The sequence below is a fragment of the Lagenorhynchus albirostris genome, chromosome 1 (assembly GCF_949774975.1).
Source record: "Lagenorhynchus albirostris chromosome 1, mLagAlb1.1, whole genome shotgun sequence".
Lineage (NCBI taxonomy): Eukaryota > Metazoa > Chordata > Mammalia > Artiodactyla > Delphinidae > Lagenorhynchus > Lagenorhynchus albirostris.
In genome coordinates, this window is record NC_083095.1 from 126,839,213 (window position 1) to 126,854,641 (window position 15,429).

The 15,429-nt window shown below is 37.3% G+C and overlaps 1 non-coding gene across 1 annotated transcript; it reads right to left on the reverse strand.

Annotated features, from left to right (window-relative positions):
- Nucleotides 1-14,783: 14,783 nt before the first annotated feature.
- LOC132504694 (U6 spliceosomal RNA) lies at nucleotides 14,784-14,888 on the reverse strand. Its single transcript, XR_009535032.1, has one exon. It is a non-coding gene; the product is annotated as a U6 spliceosomal RNA (small nuclear RNA).
- Nucleotides 14,889-15,429: the final 541 nt, after the last annotated feature.

A 15,429-nucleotide genomic window follows, 5' to 3' on the forward strand; every position in this document is an offset into this window, starting at 1 on the left:
CACATTCATAGTAGGGGACTTTAACACCCCACTTTCACCAATGGACAGATCATCCAAAATGAAAATAAATAAGGAAACACAAGCTTTAAATGATACATTAAACAAGATGGACTTAATTGATATTTATAGGACATTCCATCCAAAAACAACAGAGTACACTTTCTTCGCAAGTGCTCATGGAACATTCTCCAGGATAGATCATATCTTGGGTCACAAATAAAGCCTCAGTAAATTTGAGAAAATTGAAATTGTATCAAATATCTTTTCCAACCACAATGCTATGAAACTAGATATCAATTACAGGAAAAAAAAACCTAAAAAATACAGACACATGGAGGCTAAATAATACGCTACAAAATAACCAAGAGATCACTGAAGAAATCAAAGAGGAAATAAAAAGTACCTAAAAACAAATGGCAATGAAAACACGATGACCCATAATCTATGGGATGCAGCCAAAGCAGTTCTAAGAGGGAAGTTTCTAGCAATAAAATCCTCCCTCAAGAAACAAGAAAAATCTCAAATAAACCACCTACCCTTACACCTAAAGCAATTAGATAAAGAAGAAGAACAACAAAAAAACCCAAAGTTAGCAGAAGGAAAGAAATCATAAAGATCAGATCAGAAATAAATGAAAAAGAAATGAAGGAAACAATAGCAACGATAAATAAAACGAAAAGCTGTTTTTTTGAGAAGATAAACAAAATTGATAAACCATTAGCCAGACTCATCAAGAAAAAAAAGGAGAAGACTCAAATCAACAGAATTAGAAATGAAAAAGGAGAAGTAACAACTAACATTGCAGAAATACAAAGGATCATGAGGGATTACTACAAGCAACTATATGCCAATAAAATGGACAACCTGGAAGAAATGGACAAATTCTTAGAAAAGCACAACCTTCCAAGACTGAACCAGGAAGAAATAGAAAATAAGAACAGACCAATCACAAGCACTGAAATTGAAACTGTGATTAAAAATCTTCCAACAAACTAAAGCCCAGGACCAGATGGCTTCACAGGCGAATTCTATCAAACATTTAGAGAAGAGCTGGCACCCATCCTTCTCAAACTGTTCCAAAATATAGCAGAAGGAGGAACACTCCCAAACTCATTCTACGAGGCCACCGTCACCCTGATACCAAAACCAGACAAAGATGTCCCAACAAAAGAAAACTACAGGCCCATATCACTGATGAACATTGATGCAAAAATCCTCAACAAAATACTAGCAAATAGAATCCATTAGCACATTAAAAGGATCATACACCATGATCAAGTGAGGTTTATCCCAAGAATGCAAGGATTCTTCAATATACGCAAATCAATCAATGTGATACACCATATTAACAAACTGAAGGATAAAAACCATATGATAATCTCAATAGATGCAGAAAGAGCTTTCAACCAAATTCAACAACGATTTACCATAAAAACTCTCCAGAAAGTAGGCATACAGGGAACCTAACTCAACATAATAAAGGCCATATATGACAAACCGACAGCCAACATCGTTCTCAATGGTGAAAAACTGAAAGCATTTCCTCTAAGATCAGGAACAAGACAAGGTTGCCCACTATCACCACTATTATTCAACATAGTTTTGGAAGTTTTAGCCACAGCAATTAGAGAAGAAAAAGAAATAAAAGGAATACAAATCAGAAAATAAGAAGTAAAACTTTCACTGTTTGCAGATGACATGATACTATACATAGAGAATCCTAAAGATGCTACCAGAAAACTACTAGAGCCAATCAATGAATTTGGTAAAGTAGCAGGATACAAAATTAATACAGAGAAATTTCTTGCATTCCTATACACTAACGATGAAAAATCCAAAAGAGAATTTAAGGAAACACTCCCACGCACCACTGCAACAAAAAGAATAAAATACCTAGGAATAAACCTACCTACGGAGACAAAAGACCTGTATTCAGAAAACTATAAGACACTGGGCTTCTCTGGTGGTGCAGTGGTTGAGAATCTGCCTGCCAATACAGGGGACACGGGTTCGAGCCGTGGTCTGGGAAGATCCCACATGCCGTGGAGCAACTGGGCCCGTAAGCCACAACTACTGAGCCTGCACGTCTGGAGCCTGTGCTCTGCAATGAGAGGCCGCGATAGTGAGAGGCCCGCACACTGCAATGAAGAGTGGCCCCCGCTTGCCGCAACTAGAGAAAGCCCTTGCACAGAAACGAAGACCCAACACAGCCAAAAATAAAAATATATTAATTTTAAAAAAAAAGATTCCACATCTTCCCCCAACGTTGGCTTTCCTTTAAAAAAACTACAAAGAAACTATAAGACACTGATGAAAGAAATTAAAGACGATACAATCAGATGGAGAGATATACCATGTTCTTGGATTGGAAGAATCAACATTGTAAAAATGATTATACTACCCAAAGCAATCTACAGATTCTGTGCAATCCCTCTCAAAGTACCAGTGTCATTTTTCACAGAACTAGAACAGAAATTTTACAATTTGTGTAGAAACACAAAAGACCCAAAACAGCCAAAGCAATCTTGACAAAGAAAAACAGAGCTGGAAGAATCAGGCTCCCTGACTTCAGACTATACTACAAAGCTACAGTAATCAGGACTGTATGATACTGGCACAAAAACAGAAATATAGATCAATGGAACAGGATAGAAAGCCCAGAGATAAACCCACGCACATATGGTCACCTTATCTTTGATAAAGGAGGCAAGGATATACAATGGAGAAAAGACAGTCTCTTCAATAAGTGGTGCTGGGAAAACGGGACAGCTACATGTAAAAGAATGAAATTAGAACACTCCCTAACACCATATACAAAAATAAGCTCAAAATGGATTAAAGAGCTAAATGTAAGGCCAGACACTATGCAACTCTTAGAGGAAAACATAGGCAGAACACTCTATGACATAAATCACAGCAAGATCCTTTTTGACCCACCTCCTAGAGAAATGGAAATAAAAACAAAAGTAAACACATGGGACCTAATGAAACTTAAAAGCTTTTGCACAGGAAAGGAAACCATAAACAAGACCAAAAGACAACCCTCACAATGGGAGAAAATATTTGCAAATGAAGCAACTGACAAAGGATTAATCTCTAAAATACACAAGCAGCTCATGCAGCTCAGTATTAAAAAAACAAACAATCCTACCCAAAAATGGGTGGAAGACCTAAACAGACATTTCTCTAAAGCAGATATACAGATTGCCAACAAACACATGAAAGAATGCTCAACATCACTAATCATTAGAGAAGTGCAAATCAAAACCACAATGAGGTATCACCTCACACCAGTCAGAATGTCCATCATCCAAAAATCTACAAACAATAAATGCTGGAAAGGGTGTGGAGTAAAGGGAACCCTCTTGCACTGTTGGTGGAAATGTAAATTGATACAGCCACTATGGAGAACAGTATGGAGGTTCCTTTAAAAACTAAAAATAGAACTACCATATGACCCAGCAATTCCACTACTGGGCATATACCCTGAGAAAACCATAATTCAAAAAGAGACATGTACCACAGTGTTCACTGAAGCACTATTTACGATAGGCAGGACATGGAAACAATCTATGTGTCCATCGACAGATGAATGGATAAAGAAGGTGTGGCACATACATACAATGGAATATTAGTCAGCCATAAAAAGAAATGAAATTGAGTTACTTGTAGTGAGGTGGATGGACCTAGAATCTGTCATACAGAGTGAAGTCAGAAAGAGAAAAATAAATACCGTATGCTAACACATATATATGGAATCTTAAAAAAAAAGAAAAGAAAATGGTCAGAAGAACCTAGGGGCAGGACAGGAATAAAGACGCAGATGTAGAGAATGGACTTGAGGACATGGGGAGGAGGAAGGGTAAACTGGGACAAAGTCAGAGATTAGCACTGGCACATATACACTACAAAATGTAAAATAGATAGCTAGTGGGAAGCAGCTGCATAGCAGAGGAAGATCAGCTCAGTGCTTTGTGACCACCTAGAGGGGTGGGATAGGGAGGGTCGGAGGGAGACGCAAGAGGGAGGGGATATGGGGATGTATGTATACATATAGCTGCTTCACTTTGTTATACAGCAGAAACATAACATTGTAAAGCAATTATACTCCAATAAAGATGTTAAAAAAAATATGCTAGAGAGGGTGTAAAAAAGTGGAACCTTCCTACACTGTTGGTGGGAATGTAAATTGGTACGGCCACTATGGAGACCAGTATGGAGGTTCCTTAAAAAACTAAAAATAGAGTTACCATATGATCCTGCAATCCCACTCCTGGGAATATATCCAGAGAAAACTCTAATTGAAAAAGATACATGCACGCCAGTGTTCATAGCAGCAGTATTTATAATAGCCAAGTCGTTGAAGCAACCTAAATGTCCCTCGACTGATGAATGGATAAGGAAGATGTTGTGTGTGTGTACACACACACACACAATGGACTGTTACTCAGTTCTAAAAAGAATGAAATAATGCCATTTGCAGAAACATGGATGGACTTAGAGATTATCATATTAAGTGAAGTAAGTCAGTGAAAGACAAATACCATATGATATCACTTACATGGGAAATCTTAAAAAAAAAAGGATACAAGTGAACTTATTTACAAAACAGAAATAGACTCACAGACATCAAAAACAAAAGGGGATAGTGGAGTCGGGGGGAGAGGGGAGCAGGGAGAGATAAACTAGGAGTTTGTGATTAACACATACACATTACTCTTTATAAAACAGGTAAACAATAAGGACCTATTATATAGCACAGGGAACTATACTCAATATCTTGTAATAACCTATAATGGAAAAGAATCTGTAAAAGAATATATATATGTATAAATGAATCACTTTGCTGTACACTTGAAACTAACACAACATTGTAGACTAACTATATTTCAATATAAAAAAGAACATTGCATGATCCAAGGTTAATATATAAATATCAGCTGTATTTGTATATGCTACCAAAAACAATAGAAAAAAATGTACTTTAAAATATAACACTTAACAGGGGCTTCCCTGGTGGCGCAGTGGTTGAGAGTCCGCCTGACGATGCAGGGGACACAGGTTTGCGCCCCGGTCTGGGAAGGTCCCACATGCCGCGGAGCGGCTGGGCCCATGAGCCATGGCCGCTGAGCCTGCGCGTCCGGAGCCTGTGCTCCGCAACGGGAGAGGCCACAACAGTGAGAGGCCCGCGTAGTGCAAAAAAAAAAAAACACACAAAAAAAAACACTTAACAATATCATTCAGAAACAAATTATTTGGGAATAAATTTGATGAAAGATCTGTAAGACATTTATCCCACAATTATAAATCATTGTGAGAAAATTTAACAAGGTCCTAAATGAATATGTATATATATATATATATATATATATATATATATATAATGTTCCTGGAATAGAAAATTTGATACTATTAAGGTGGTAATTTTCCCCAATTTGAACTACAGATTCAACATTATCCTAATTCCAAGCAGCATTTTTTTTGTAGCTAATCAAGAAACTGATTCTAAAGTTTAATGGAAATTCAAAGGATGTAGCATAAACTATCTTGAAAAAGAACAAAAGTGGAGCACTTACACCACCTGAATATAAAGCTACAGTTATCAAGTACAATGGGGGTATTCGTACATTGGTACACTGCAGATTAATGAAACAGAACAGAGTCCAGAAATAAATTCACACATATATGAGAATTGATTTTTGACAAAATAGCTGAGATCACTCATCAGGAAATGAAGATCTTTTTCAACAATAAATGTTGGCACAACTGGATAGCTCTATGGAAAAAACGTAATCTTGGCTTTTGTCTGACAGCATACACAAAAATTAATTTGAGATGCTTCAAAGGTCTAAACATAAAATCTAAACCTTTAAAGCCTTTAAAAGAAAATACAGGGGAATATCTTCATGAATTGGAGGTGGGCAAATATTTCAGATGACACACAAAAACCACTAGCCATGAAATTTAAAACTCACAAATTGGATTTCATAAAAAGTATAAGTTTCTGATCATCAATACCATTAAGAAAATAAAAAGACATGCCAAAGAGTGGAAGAATACATTCTCAATACACACATTTAAAAAGGACTTGGATCCAGACTTTATGAGCAACTCTTACAAGTCAGTAAGACAAAGAAAAAACACTTTGTAAATGGGCAAAAACCTCCCACAGACACTTGACAAAAGGTGTACAAATGCCCAATAAGCACTTAAAAGAAGTTCTACATCACTAGTCATCAGAGATATGCAAATTAAAAACATAATGACTACCATGTCATACCCTTTAGAGTAACTAAGATTTAAAGGAATGACAATACTTCCACACCACTTCCTCTTTCCTTTTGTTCTTCCCTTTCAAAATGATTCAGTCCTCAGGCCATTATGTGGAACAAAGCAAGGTAGGTGCCACACAGTGGAGACTGGAGGAGAGGGAACAGCCACAATGGGTTAGAACAGCGCTCTAGGAGGGTGAGGGGGGCAACCATGTTCAGGGACAGTCCAACGTGGCATATTAGAGCATAAGCAGGGTGAGACAGGTGCTTATACAGAGGGAAGCCCAGTGTTGGATGTCAGAGCTTGAACAGGAAGAGCAGAGAGTCTATACGGGAGACAGCCCAACATGGGGACTTAGAGCCTGAGCCAAACATGTAGAGTCAGAGCCTAAGTGGACTAAGAAGGTCATCTACTTGGATGGGAGGCCCAAAGCTTGAACCTGAGCAAGGAGAGGAGGGTGTTCTGGTAGAGGAGTGATCAGGAGTGGAGTGTCAGAGAGTAAGCAGAGTGAAGAGGGTGATCCCACTGGGGATTCAAATGATCAAAATGAACATCTTCAGTAAAAGGACAAAGTAAAGTCGTGTCCCTTCTATGATAATCTTGCCAAAGATGTATAACGTGAATGTAATTGTGAAGAAAGATCAGAAACCCTCAATTTGGGGCCATTCTACAATGTAATTGGCATGGACACTTCAAAACTGTAAAAAAGGAAACAAGAACAGTTCCAGTGATGGAGAGTAAAGACATTTGACAATTAAATGCAATATATACTTTTTGAACTGGATCCTTTTACTAGAAAGAACATTACTGGGACAATTGTTAAAGCTTGAATAGTGTCTGAGGATTAGATGGTTGTGATGCACCAATATTAACTTACTACTTATGATGGTTATGTAGGAGAATTTCCTTGTTTGTATTAAATACACACTAAAGAATTAGGGGGAGTTGGGGCACCAGGTTGGCCATTTATTCTAAAATGGTGAAAGAAAAATACTCTTTGTACCGTACTTGCAACTTCTGTGATTGTGCTATTTTTTTTAATTATTAAAATTATAATGACACAAAAAAGATAATACCAAGTATTGGTGAGGCTATAGAGCAGCTGTCCCCGGTAGATGGTTAAATGGTACAACCACTTTGGAATATTGTATGTCAGTTTCTTATGAAATTAAAGTTATACCTACTTTATGACCTAGTAATTCCACTTCTAGAAATATCCACAAAAGGGCTTGTACTAACATGTACTTAGCAGATTTAGTTGACATAGTTTCAAACTGGAAAGAACCCAAATGTCCATCAATAAGTGAATGGGTAAGTTGTTGTTTATCCATACAATGGAGTACTATTCAGCAATATAGAGGAACTGCTATTACACAGAAAAACATGGTTGAATCTCAAAAGGATAACATCGAGTGAAAGAAGCCAGACCTAGATGAATTTACACTTACGATTCCATTTATATGAGGTTCAAGAACAGTTAAAACAAAACCACAGAGATTGAAATTAGAATAGTTGTTGCTTTGGGGAAATGGAGATTGATTGGAAAGGGACAAGAGGGAACTTTGTGGGTGTGGAAATGTTTTATATCTTGATTGGATGGGGGTTATTTGAGTGTATATATTTGTCAAAACTCATCAAACTGGGCTTCCCTGGTGGCGCAGTGGTTGAGAGTCCGCCTGCCGATGCAGGGGACACGGGTTCGTGCCCCAGTCCGGGAGGATCCCACTTGCTGAGGAGCGGCTGGGCCCGTGAGCCATGGCCGCTGAGCCTGCGCGTCCGGAGCCTGTGCTCCGCAACGGGAGAGGCCACAACAGTGAGAGGCCCGCGCACCGCAAAAAAAACCAAAAACAAAAACTCATCAAACTATACACTTAAAATCTATGCATGTTATTTGTATGCTTCAACTTAAAAGGCCAATTTTTTAAAATGCACTAAATCATTATCAATGGTTATCTCTAGAGGGTAGAGATTTCACATTTCACTTTTCACATTTTCACATTTCACATTTCACTTTCCACACTATGTATTTCCGAAGTATTTGGACTTTTTTCCAACAAGCATGTCCTACGTATTTAAAAGAGCCACATTTAGAATCTAAAAAATATAATTACATAATAGTAGGGAGCACCAAAGGGTGCTCAAGAAGGTAGTTGTTTGGGGAGAAAATTAAGTTACATCTTCTCCTTTTAAAATATACCAAAAAAAAAAAAGTTCAGGTAAGTCAAAGAGTTAATGTATAAAACCCAGCCACAATTTTAAATCAAGCCATAACTAATAGAAAACAGAAATTAATACTCATCTGATTTCTGAATGGCAGATAAACTATTTAATATTAAAAGCAATGTTAGGAACTCTAAAGGAATAGATTTCTGCTACATAAACATACTGCTATATAATAAAATATAAACAAAATTAAATGCAACAGGAAGTGGGAGATTTATAAAAACATAACATTTGACAGATTTATAGGCAAAGTATGTGAATTCTAGAAATGAAGGAAGACTAGAGGAAAGGAAGGAGGAAGGGAGAGAGAAAAAAAGTAGGAAGGAAAGAGAAAAAAGAAGAAAAGGAAAGGAGAGCAAAGGGGAAGGGAGGGGAGGGACTTTAGGACAGAAGGAAAGGAAGCGGGGGGGGGGGAGAGGGGGGAGAAGAGAAATGGCTAATCAACAAGTGAATAAAAAATAAACCTGAAATTTTACCTTTCAAATTAGCACACATTATTTTTACAGTACAGTATTTGATGGCAGTCATAGAGTGGCAAGACGAATACTTGGTCACATGTAAGAGTGTAAATTACTACATTTCTGGAAACCAATCTAGCAATGTGTATCAATAATCTTTAATATGTTTCTATTCTTTGAATCAGAAATGTCTCTTTTTGGAATCTGTCTAAAGGAAGCAATCAAAAAAGTCGCTCTTTTCAGCATTATTCATAATAGCCAAAATAATAAAAACAACCTAAATGCCAACATTATGGAACTAGTTCGTTAAGTCACAGGATATCTGATGATTATTCTACCATTAAATGGTGTTTACAATGAGTTTTTAACGGCGCCTTTTTAAAATGCTCATAATAAATTAAAAAATAGCAAGCCTGGACTCAAGTTTGGCTCCGAAACAGAAATTCCCCGTTGGTGAAAAAAAACCACTGTCTCTAGACACACTGCATTTCCGCGCCTTCGTTATATTTAAATATTTTAAACTTTAAATGGTACCTCTGTCCCAATATGCATGTGTATTACTCAGGATTTGTTCAGGAAAACACAAGCCACTCTATGTCTTCCGGGTATAAAGGGCATAATATAGCAACAGGGGCTTACAGGACTGTTGGAAGAGCCGAGGGAGCGGAACTCAGGGCAGCCAGCTACTGCGAAGGTAGAAGTGGACGTGGAAGGTGTCAGCCTGAAGTTTGGCTCCTGAGAGCTTGCTGGGAAGCCTTCTCACTCATATCTGTGCAGCATCTGGCTGTTGCCACCTCTGCAGAATAATGGATTCCCTCACCTTTTTGCATTCCAAATTTCCCCCAAATTCCTTTCATGCAAACTCCTGCCTGGAAGCAGGGGTGGGAGGTGGAGACAGGGGGTGTCTTCTGGGAAATGTAGTTCCCTGCCTGCTCTGCATTGCGGAGGACGGATGGGAGTGATGCTGAATGCTAAAACAGTCTCGCCAGCGCCACGTGCCAGGTCTATCTGAGAATCACCCGCATGTTTTCCTGTCGGTCAGGGAAGTAGTCAGAAGGCGACAGGTGTTAGGGTTGAATAAAAAAGTAATCTAGTTTATAGATATCAGAGGTAGTATTACATTTTTTATTATTGAAATAATGTGTGGCATTCCCAGCTTATTTTATTACAAATTTGCAAAACAAAACATAAACTATATAATTTAAACCAAATTATACAACTTTTTTAGAAAGTTTAGAAAATGACAAGATTCAAAAACTGTTCACCTGAAACCTTCACATTGGTAGGAATGTAAAATGGTGCAGCCACTGTGGGAAACAGTCTGGCAGTTCCTCAAAAAATTAAACAATAGAGTTACCAGTTCCACTCCCAGGAATATTCTGAAGAAAAATGTAAATATATGTTCACACAAAACCTTGTACACTGATGTTCATAGCAGCGTTATTCTTTTTTTAAATTTTTTATTGAGGTATAGTTGATGTACAATATTATTAATAAATAAGTTTCAGGTGTACAACGTGATTCACAATTTTTAAAGGTTATACTCCATTTATAGTTATTACAAAATATTGGCTATATTCCCTGTGTTGTACAATATATCCTTGTACCTTATTTATTGATTGATTGGTTTATTGATTTGGCTGTGCTGCATCGCTTATGGGATCCTAGTTCCCCCACCAGGGATCAACCTGGGCCCTCAGCCGTGAAAGCGTGAAGTCCTAACCACTGGACCGCCAAGGAATTCCCTAGCTTTTTAATTTTATACATAGTAGTTTGTACCTCTTAATCCCTTACCCCCATCTTGCCCCTCCCTGATTCCCTCTCTCCACTGGTAACCACTAGTTTATTCTCTATATCTGTGAATGTTTCTTTTTTGTTATATTCACTGGATTGCTTTATTTTTTAGATTCCACATATGAGTGATTTCATATGGTATTTGTCTTTCTGTATCTGACTTATTTCACTTAGCATAATACCCTCCAAGTCCATCCATGTTGTTGCAAATGGCAAAATTTAATTCTTTTTTATGGCTTAGTAGTATTCCATTATATATATACCACATCTTCTTTATCCATTCATCTGCTGATGGATGTTTATGTTGTTTCCATATCTTGGTAATTGTAAATAATGCTATGAACATTGGGGTGCATGTTTCTTTTTGAATTATTGTTTGTGTTTTTTGTGGTTATATACCCAGGAGTGGAATTGCTGGGTCATATGGTAGGGTAGTTCTATTTTTAGTTTTTTGAGAAACCTCCATACTGTTTCCCCACAGTGGCTGCATCAATTTACATCAACAGCGTATGAGGGTTCATTTTTCTCCATATCCTCCCAACATTTGTTATTTGCATTCTTTTTGATGATAGCCATTCTGACATGTGTGAGGTGATATCTCATTTTGGTTTTTATTTGTATTTCCCTGATTATTAGTGATGTTGAGCACCTTTTCATGTACTTGTTGGCTATCTATATGTCTTATTTGGAAAAATGTCTATTCAGATCTTCTGCCCATTTTTTAGCTGGGTTTTTTGTTTTTTTCATGGTGAGTTGTATGAGCTATTTATATATTTTGGATATTAACCCCGTATTGGTCCTATTATCTGCAAATATTTTCTCCTATTCAGTAGGGTGTCTTTTAATTTTGTTGATGGTTTCCTTTGCTGTGCAAAAGCTTTTAAGTTTAATTAGGTCCCATTTAAAAAATTTTTGCTTTTATTTCCCTTACTTTAGGAGACAGATCAAAAAAATATATATTGCTACAATTTATGTCAAAGAGTGTTCCACCTATGCTTTCCTTTAGGAGTTTTATGGTTTCCAGTCTTACATTTTGAATTTATTTTTGTATATGGTGTTAGAGCATGTTTTAATTTCATTCTTTTCCATGTAGCTGTACAGTTTTCCAGGCACCACTTATTGAAGAGACTGTCTTTTTTCCACTGTCTATTCTTGCCTCCTTTGTTGTAGATTAATTGATGATAAGTGCATGGGTTTATTTCTGGGCTGTCTATTCTGTTCCATTGATTTACGTGTCTGTTTTTGTGCTAGTACCATACTGTTTTGATTACTGTAACTTTGTAGTATTGTCTAAAGTCAAGGAGCGTGATATCTCCAGCTCTGTTTTTCTCAACATTGTTTTGGCTACTCAGGGTCTTTTTTGTTTTTGTACAAATTTTAAAATTATTTGTTCTAGCTCTGTGAAAAATACCCTTAGTATTTTGATAGGGATTACATTGAATTTGTAGATTGCCTTGGGTAATATGGTCATTTTTTTTTTTTTTTTTTTTTTTTTTTTTTGCGGTACGTGGGCCTCTCACTGCTGTGGCCTCTCCCGTTGCGGAGCACAGGCTCCGGACGCGCAGGCTCAGCAGCCATGGCTCACGGGCCCAGCCGCTCCGCGGCATGTGGGATCCCCCCGGACCGGGGCACGAACCCGTGTCCCCTGCATCGGCAGGCGGACTCTCAACCACTGCGCCACCAGGGAAGCCCGGTCATTTTAATATTATATCTTCCAGTCTATGAACATGGTATATCTTTCCATGTGTTTGTGTCATCTTCAATTTCTTTCATCAGTGACTTATAGTTTTCCAAGTACAGGTCTTTGCTTCCTTAGGCAGGTTTGTTCCTATTTTATTCTTTTTGATGGGATTGTAAATGGGATTGTTTCCTTAATTTCTCTTTCTGATAGTTTGTTGTTGTTAATGTATAGGAATGCAAGAGATTTCTGTGCATTAATTTTGTGTCCAGCAACTTTACCAAATTCATTGATTAGCTCTAGTAGTTTTCTGGTGGCATCTTTAGGATTTTCTATGTATAGTATCATGTCATCTGCAAACAGTGACAATTTTACTTCTTCTTTTCCAATTTGGATTCCTTTTGTTTCTTTTTCTTCTCTGATTGCCATGGCTAGGACTTCCAAAGCTATGTTGAATAATAGTGGCGAAAGTGGACATCCTTGTCTTGTTCCTGATCTTAGAGGAAATGCTTTCAGCTTTTCACCATTTAGAATGATGTTTGCTGTGGGTTTGTCGTATATGACCTTTATTATGTTGAGGTAGGTTCCCTCTGTGCCCAGTTTCTGGAGAGTTTTTATCACAGATGGATGTTGAATTTTATTAAAAGATTTTTCCTCATCTATTGAAATGATCATATGGTTTTTATTATTCAATTTGTTAATGTGGTGTATCACATTGATTTGCAGATATTGAAAACTCCTTACATCCCTGGGATAAATCCCACTTGATCATGGTGTATGATCATTTTAATGTATTATTGGATTCTGTTTGCTGGTATTTTGTTGAGGATTTTTGCATCTATGTTCATCAGTGATATTGGCCTGTAATTTTCTCTTTTTTTGTGATATCTTTGTCTGGTTTTGTCTGGTGACGGTGGATTCACAGAATGAGCTCAGAAGCATTCCTTCCTCTGCAACTTTTTGGAATAGTTTCAGAAGGATAGGTATTAACTCTTTTCTAAATGTTTGGTAGAATTCACCTGTAAAGCCATCTGATCCTGGAGTTTTGTTTGTTGGGAATTTTTGTTTGTTTTGTTTTATTTTGTTTGTTTTTTACTGATTCAATTTCAGTACTGGTAATTGGACTGTTCACATTCTCCATTTCTTCCTGGTTCAGTCTTAGGAGACTGTACATTTTTAGGAATTTATCCATTTCTTCAAGGTTGTCCATTTTAAGCATTAACAGCCAAAACATAGAAACAATCCAAATATCCACCAACTAATGAAGGAAAAAGCAAATGTGGTATATCCACACAATGGAATATTATCTGGTCATGAAAAGAAATGAATTACTGATACATACTACAACATGGATGAATCTTGAAAATAGTATGCTAAGTGAAAGACACAAAGGCCACATACTTTATGATTTCATTTATATGAAATGTCCAGAATAGGCAAGTATATAGAAATAGAAAGTCAATTAAGGTCTAGGGAAAATGGGGACTGTGGAGTGATTGTTAATAGTAATTGCTACTACCAGGTTTCTTGGGGGGGTTGATTAAAATGTTCTAAAATTAGATAGTGGTGATGGTTGTGAACACACTAAAAATCATCAACTTGTACACTTTAAAAATTGTGGTAAAATATACATAACATAAAATTTATCATTTTAACAATTTTAAAATGTACAGTTCAGTGAAATTCAGTACATTTACATTGTTGTGCAACCATCACCACTATACATCTCCAGAACTCTTTTCATATTATAAACTAAAACTCCATAGCCTATTAAACAATAACTCCTCATGCCCTCCTCTCTCCAGCCCTTGGCAACCTCCATTCTACTTTCTGTCTCTATGATTTTGACTTCTTTAGGTACCTCATGTAAGTGGATCGTACTGTATTTTTCTTTTTGCGAGCAGCTTATTTCACTGAGATAATGTCCTCAAGGTTCGTCCAGGCTGGAGCATGTGTAAGAATTTCCTTTCTTTTAAAAGGAAGATAATATTCAGTATATATGTGAATATATACACTGGTTGTATATATTCAGGTTGCTTCAACCTTTTGGCTGTTGTGAATAATGCTGTTATGCACATAGGTGTTCAAAATATCTTTTTAAAACCCTGCTTTCAGTACTTCTGGGTTTATCCCTCGGATTGGAATTGCTGGGTCATAGAGAAACTCTGTTTTTCATTTTTTTGAGGAACCACCATACTGTTTTCCATAATTGCTGCACTATTTTATCTTCCCACCAGCAATGCACATGGGTTCCAGTTTCTCCATATTCTTGCCAACATTTGTTATTTTCTGTTTAAAGAAAATTTTTTTTTAATGGTAGTCACCTTAATGGACGTGAAATGGTATCTTACTGTGGGTTTTTTTTTTTACGCTTCACAAATTTCCATGTCATCCTTGTGCAGAGGTCATCCTAAACTCTGTTATCATCTCAATTTTAGTATATGTGCTGCTGAAGCAAGCACTTGTGGTTTTGATTTGCATTTTCAATTGGTTGCTTTTAAGGCATTACCTCTCTTTATTAATTAATTAATTAAAAAAAATTTGGTTGTGCTGGGTCTTAGTTGCTGCAGGTGGGCTCCTTAGTTGCGGCTCGCCGGCTCCTTAGTTGTGGCACCTAGGCTCCTTAGTTGTGGCATGTGAACTGTCAGCTGTGGCATGCATGTGGGATCTAGTTCCCAGACCAGGGATTGAACCTGGGCCCCCTGCATTGGGAGCACGGAGTCTTGACCACTGTTTCACCAGGTAAGTCCCCAGTTGTTCACTTTTAAAGAGTGAATTTTGTCATATAGTAATTACATCTCAATTTGAAAGACTGTTCGTTGAGAGACCCTAGAAGCACTGTGCATGCCTAATGTTCAGATCTTGGCTTCTAAATATCTTTCTTCACTAAAGCAGCCCCAATCTGGGGCAGAGAAGGTAGAAGGTAAGCCTGGGACATTTCATTGTGCCAAAAATCAAGGAAGTGCTCAAATAATGATGGGACATGTCTAAAGGACAATGGCC